General features: G+C 39.0%; 1 long non-coding RNA gene across 1 annotated transcript; it reads right to left on the bottom strand.

Moving 5' to 3' along the window:
- Window positions 1–5,366: 5,366 nt before the first annotated feature.
- On the bottom strand, window positions 5,367–5,711 carry LOC147902701 (uncharacterized). Its single transcript, XR_015540861.1, has 3 exons — window positions 5,656–5,711; window positions 5,510–5,563; window positions 5,367–5,426 (listed from the first exon to the last, which is right to left on the bottom strand). It is a non-coding gene; the product is annotated as an uncharacterized LOC147902701 (long non-coding RNA).
- Between the last annotated feature and the right edge of the window lie 798 nt (window positions 5,712–6,509).

The following is a 6,509-nucleotide window of genomic DNA, read 5'->3' as shown; positions in this document are numbered from 1 at the left end:
GTGTAGCTTGCAATCCAGGAGGAATTTGCACAAGCTCCAAAAAGGAAAAATCCTCGTCTTTTTGAGATCTACGTGCTTGTCAGATCAGAATCATTGTTAGCAATTAGACACTACCAATATTGAAAGAAATCAATTGGTAAGACCTTTGCAACAAATGACAAATTAATGCATGAATGCACAATGAATGCCAAAAGCACAAGTGCATGAGATGACCATAGCCCAGAACATGTCATCCACACACAAAGCATTAAGGCACATGGAAGAACAAAGCATCACGCATCAAGCTACATCAAGCAAAGAACAGAACGCCATCGATACAAGCATTGAGAAGCAAAAACCTTGCCACCTTTAGCCCACATGTTTGTAAATCAAGCCTGACCACCTGAGAGTAGCTAGGAAAGCACCCAGGGGAGGTATTGGCATGTAAAAACCACACTTAACCACCTTATGTAGCAATGTATGCAATAAGGGGAGGTGATGGAATGTAAACTTACATTTGACCACCTTGCAGTAGCTAATGGATCATGGCAGGGGAGATGTTGAGATATGGTGCCATGAGCACATAGATTAAAGGCTAAGGTATGGTATAGGAAAGAATTAAACATTGTTTTGATTACTAGTCTATCCTATTTACTAAAAATAGCAAGAAACATTTCTAAAAATAAATTTCTCTATATTCTACCCTCTAAGCTTTGAATCCCTTCTTGTTTAACCCTCTAACCTCTCCATCTCTCCCTCTACCATCTACCCCTCTCACCTCTCCATCTTGCCCCCTACCGTCAACAAAGCTGATACTAGGTAAGCGTTTCAATTCTCATGAATACGCTTTGTTTTTTTGGACTGAAGGGAGCTGACTTTTTTCCTGATTAATGATATCATCGACGGGATCTCGCCCAGTCGATGATATCATCGATGGGCTTCTTCTTCTTCCGTGCTCAATCACCTCGCCTCCCCGCTCAATCGATTCTTCTTCTTTCCCGCTCAATCAATTTTTTGCGTTGACATGGTGCCCAAATTGACGGGCTAGTAGCCCATCGATGATATCATCGACGAGCTGTTGGCCCGATCAATGATCTCATCAATGGGCTGGCAGCCCATCGATGATATCATCGACCCGGCGCTTGCCCAATTGATGATATCATTGGCGACAAGGGAGAGGAGAGAGAATTAGCGATAGACGGAGAGGGGGAGAGGGAGAGAAGGAGAGAGAGAGCTAGGGACAGAGGGAGGAGGAGAGGGAGAGGCAGAGGGAGAGATAGGAAGAGAATTAGGGAGAGAGGGAGAGGGAGTAAGTGAGAGAGAGAGAAATAAGGAGAGGGGAGAGAGAGAGAGATAGAGAGAAATAGGGATAGAGAGAGAGAGAGAGAGAGAGAGAGAGAGAGAGAGAGAGAGAAATAGGGAGAGGGGAGGGAGAGAGAGGGTTTGAGGGGGAGAGAGAGAGAGAGAGAGAGAGAGAGAGAGAGAGAGAGAGAGAGAGAGAGAGAGGGAAAGAGAGAGAGAGAGAGAGAGAGAGAGAGAGAGAGGGAGGGAGAGAGAGGGAGAGAGAATTAGGGAGAGTGACAGTTGGAGAGAGGGAGAGGGTTTTCTGGTCAATTTTTGAATAATTTTTATTAAAAAGCAAAGTTTTATCTTCAAATTACAACGTTGTTTCTTAGTGGTCTTAATTAAATTTGAGAGAGAGAGAGAGGTGTTTTGGCCATAATTTTGTTGTTTTTGAATTGTAGTGTTGTTACTTTTCATGCTTTTTTGTTTTTCATTCTCTACTCCAAAATCATATTTCAATAATAAGCATGTCGAGATTCTTTTCCATGAAGAATGTCTATGTTAGAAGCTCAAAGTCTTTTTAGAAACCATCAAGGTTGTTGTATTAGTTTTTGTTTTTTTCAACTTGAGATATTCTCTCTATGATATCATAATATTTTGACATTGTTTATGTCTTTTGTAGGTATCATGTCGAATAAAAAAACTTTTGGAGAAATCCATGTCTTTGGAAAGCCCACATCAGAGGATGCTTCGACTAGGATCCAAAAGACAAGGGTGGAAAAGAAAGGCACGAAGGAACCAAAGAAAAGTGCCAAGGATCCAAGTCTTGAGGTGCAACAGCTTCAACAGATTTATGATGTTCCTGCTCCTTTTGATGAAGGTTCGTTGCAAATTTAAAAATTATGGGATATAGCAGAAGTACACAATAACATTGCTTCAAAATGGACCATCAAAGTTGACACTGATACGGATGAGATGACTTTGGTGCTTCCAAAGACACTTCCCACTGGAAGATCAGCTTTTAATCCAATAATAAAGATTAAAGATATTGCAAGAAGTGAGCCCAATGAGGAAAGTGTTGAAATGCTTCGGATTGATAACAATAAGAAACCTGTTGTTTGTATTGTTATGGAGGAGAAGTTCTCTTTGAAAGCTGTTACTCCGCCCGCTGTAGCGGAACAATTAAAACAAATCAAAGAGGAAGGGAAGGTTAGTTACTATCCATAGGTAATTTCTAATTTTCTATGTTTATGTAATTTTCTTTTGAATACTATGAGACATTCAATTTTGTTTTGTGTGTCCAAGATCTTATTTATCACTTGACAAATCAAATTGTGGAATTTGATGAAATAATCAAGGAGATGGAGGTATCAACTTCCAATAGTGATTCTGAGGAGCATACAGAGGAGGGTTATGAGGAAGATACCACAACATCACCAATCAAACCAATAGGTTCTTCAAAGTCAAAAGGAAAGGGATCTTCTCATGTTGAAGCTGAAAATTTTGGCTCTAGTACACAAGGATTAAGAACTCCCACAGGTTCACATGGATTGAGAGCACCTTCTCTTTTAGGCCATCATGGATTGAGTGCACCCCCAAGTGGGCATGGTTTGAGCACACCGCTCCCTAAAAAATGACCTCTATTGGTTGCAAGTGTGTTTCCTTTGGAGTCTTATGAGGATGTTAACGAGACTCCATCTATTGCACAAGGGAAAAAACCGGGTAAACCAAGATCAAAGACTCTAAGGAGAGCACAGCCATTGGATATCATTGAAATCCCAACTAGTAGTGAGTTGCAAGTACTGGGAGCTAACATTGGAGATGGCACCTCAAATACACTTCAATATAGAGTCCGTGCAAAGGTACAACGAGATAACCTTGTGGATCGATAGACTTTCTTCTTGCACATTGATCATGTTATCATACCTCCTATTGATCCTGGCACTAGCCTTCGGCCATTTGAGGTGTGTGCAATACATCCTTTTCATATTGAGAATTTGAAGACACAAATGAAAGACAATCCGCATGAACAAGTTGTAAACTACATTGTGCTCGTGGATCCAAAAGATTGTCTTAACAAGGCATCTTTTGAGTGTCGGAAAGAAAATGATTATAGCTACTTTGTTCTTGGAGGCTCCCATTCAGCAAAGGAAAAAAGGCAGTTGAATATTGAGTTTCCACACAACTCTCATTACAAGACATGTAATTGTACAATCTATATTGTTTTGATTGATATGGAGGCAAAATTACTGGCTTTTGATCACAATAACGACAATCACTATAGGAAGTCCATGTCTTGGGTAGAACAAGTTCGTTTCTATCACAATGAGTTTTGTTACCAAACTCAAAGAGGATTGTTCTTTGATCACTCTAGAGTTCCTCTTGTCTTTGTTGAATGAGACTAGGATTTCCGCAACAATCAAAGATCCATCAAGGCCAAGTGATAGCTTCAAATCATGGGAGGGGATGTTTCAAATTGCATTTCGTGGTGGAGAAGTTTGGGATCAGATAAATGCAATTTTTTAAAAGTGGGAGAATTTTGAAATCAAAAGGCAGAAAAAACTCATACCTAAAGGAGTCAAGAAAGAAACCCAAACCTTGAAGGCATTACCTAAAGAGATTCGAGCCACAGCATGGAAGAATATGCAGGGAATTAAAGATGAGATTCTAATTAAGTTTGTGCTTGGTAGAGTGGTGTCTAGGGATCTTTGAGGTAGTCAATAAAGCGAGCGAGAGAAAGCGAGCGGGCCCAAAAAAGCGAGCGATCTTTTCCACAATCCCTTATAGAGGTAGCCAACATAGCTCTGTGAAATCCACTATTTGGGAAGAATCTCCAAAATGAAACTTAACCTACTTTCCATATTTGGGAGAGTAGAGCAAATTGATAATATATTATAATTATCTTGATAATGTATCTTGGACTTGGTAGCATAGGAGAGACTAAAGCAACTAACACTTTTCCAACAACTCAATTCTCATATCCTTCAGTGAGTCTATTGACGATGACTTGCACAATTTATTGATATTTCATAGTCCCTCATATGGCTAGAAGTTGTATATTCATGCCTATGAGTCTTACTATATACGCATGTCCTAGCTCATTGCTATGTCAAAAGCTTTTATTGATTTGCTTTCTCTTCATCAAGATCCTAGGTATTCATTTGCCTCATATAAAGTTGCAAACATATCCCACGCCTTTTTTAATGTTTTCATTGTATTTAACTATCCAAGCACAACATCTTGTACATTTTTCTTTGTCAAATGGTAATTGTATTTGTCCTTCCTATCCCATTTAAATTGTGCATGTGAAATACATTGTGTCTATGGATTACTCTTGGATCATGCATAGAGAACCACATACCAAAGAATGACCTTAGCCAACAAGTATCATAGCATGAAAGACTACATGTGACCACACATATGGAACGCAAATGAAATGTATGATTTTACCATCAAAACCTAGCATGCATACTACATGTAACATGGCATCTATCAATCCCACATAAAGAAACACATTAAAAAGTTCATGAATGTAGCATTACAACACACCATGCATGGAATTGTAGTATACCTTAAGAGTTATACCATAATATTTACAGTATCCATGTGGAAGCTTGTCATGAATGACTACACGTCTGATAACTTCCAAGCCTTGAACAAATGCAAAGCGCTCCATCCAAGAAATACAGTGTCCTCATACAAGAAAAATGGGAATAGAGGACATATAACAACAATAGTGCTAGATATTGAACCTTACCTGCCATAGGACATATAACTGCCAGCCAGCCACTATCTGATAATGAAGCTGCTGCAACGGCAAGCCCATAACGCACATGGTCCTCCAACAAGAGGTTCCAAACTAGGATGGGTACTCTCTCATCAAAAGTGGAAATCCAGTGGGAAAGTCAACCAATATAAAATCCATAGCCCACTTAATCTTCTTATCCAACCACATGTAGTCTCAATCAGGGCTAACTACAGCCATGAAAAACTCATGCAAAATAGTATACTTTTCATTTTTCTTGGACTGTGAAAAGTCCATGCCTATGGTTATGTAATCACCCACCATATAAGCATAGTGATACCACGAGTCAATAGACTATCCGGTGACTGTGCCTTATGAAATACATAATGTTGTACTAACTTTGTGATAGATTGTGAACCTACATGGAAAATTTATATCAAACACAACCAAAGAAAATTTTGAAACACCGATAGCAAGAAAGAAAAATAACTAGAACTTTACTTGCATGCTCCATTTGATCCTTATCTTGCCTTGGTGGACTAGATGGCTCCTCATCTAAATGGATAGGAAAGAATAACATTAGTATACTATTCCAAACCCTCATCATAAACAACATTAGAAACTCAACATGTATGTATATTTCTTACCTTTCTTTTGAGCTTGTTCTTGTTTTTGTGCTTGTGTTTTTGTTTTTCTAGAGCTTCCCCCCAATTTATCCTTACTTTCTTCAGTGTCCTTAGATGAAGCATATTTCTTGTGAAAGTCTCTCTCACGCACCAAGACTTGTCCCTTGGGGAAGTCTATCCACCAAGGACAATTTGCAAGTTCCCATTGAGAGTGTTTGTGCATACCAAGAGGATACATGCAAGCAGCATGACCAATTTCCACCCAACTCTTGTACAAATTTGGAATCTCTAAGATCTTTCTCTCTCTTGCCAAATGAGCAAGATACCTACAAATCAACAATCACTAATTATTTGGACCTCCTTTATGAAGAAAGGTTCACAAAAAAATTGAGACAAACAAAAATGATTGTCCAATTCAATGTTATTGTAAGCTTCACAAAACAAATAGAAAAGCACCATCATTAAAACTAAAAGGGACCAACTTGTAGACAACCCTGTGAGCAGCCATGTCCAACTCAGAGAGACCGTTGGCCCCTTACTCTCATTCTTTGAATCCTTTGATTGTAGAGCTAAGAACAAATGCTTTCTTCCTTCTAATTTTATGTCCTCCATATACTGTTGCATTGTGTAATCTTTTGGTGTCTCTAAAGGAACGCCCATGGTTGTTACAATCCTCAAGTCATCAAAAACTTTCAAAGCCTGGGTCTCTACTTTCTCAAGAAATATCTCTCTATTAATCCATCTACACAAGTGGAAAACAAAGTATTCACACAACTAAGACTTATGAATTTGGGATGAAGAAACAAAAGAGGTGGAAGTGCCATTCTTCATGGCAAGTGTCGAATGAACTTCTATAATACATACAAACACTGCAA

The sequence above is a fragment of the Dipteris shenzhenensis genome, chromosome 4, assembly GCF_047967505.1.
Source record: "Dipteris shenzhenensis isolate YYH24624 ecotype China chromosome 4, Dip_SZ_1.0, whole genome shotgun sequence".
Classification (NCBI taxonomy): domain Eukaryota; kingdom Viridiplantae; phylum Streptophyta; class Polypodiopsida; order Gleicheniales; family Dipteridaceae; genus Dipteris; species Dipteris shenzhenensis.
Note: the sequence above shows the minus strand (reverse complement) of the source record. Positions and strands in the feature narration are given on the sequence as shown.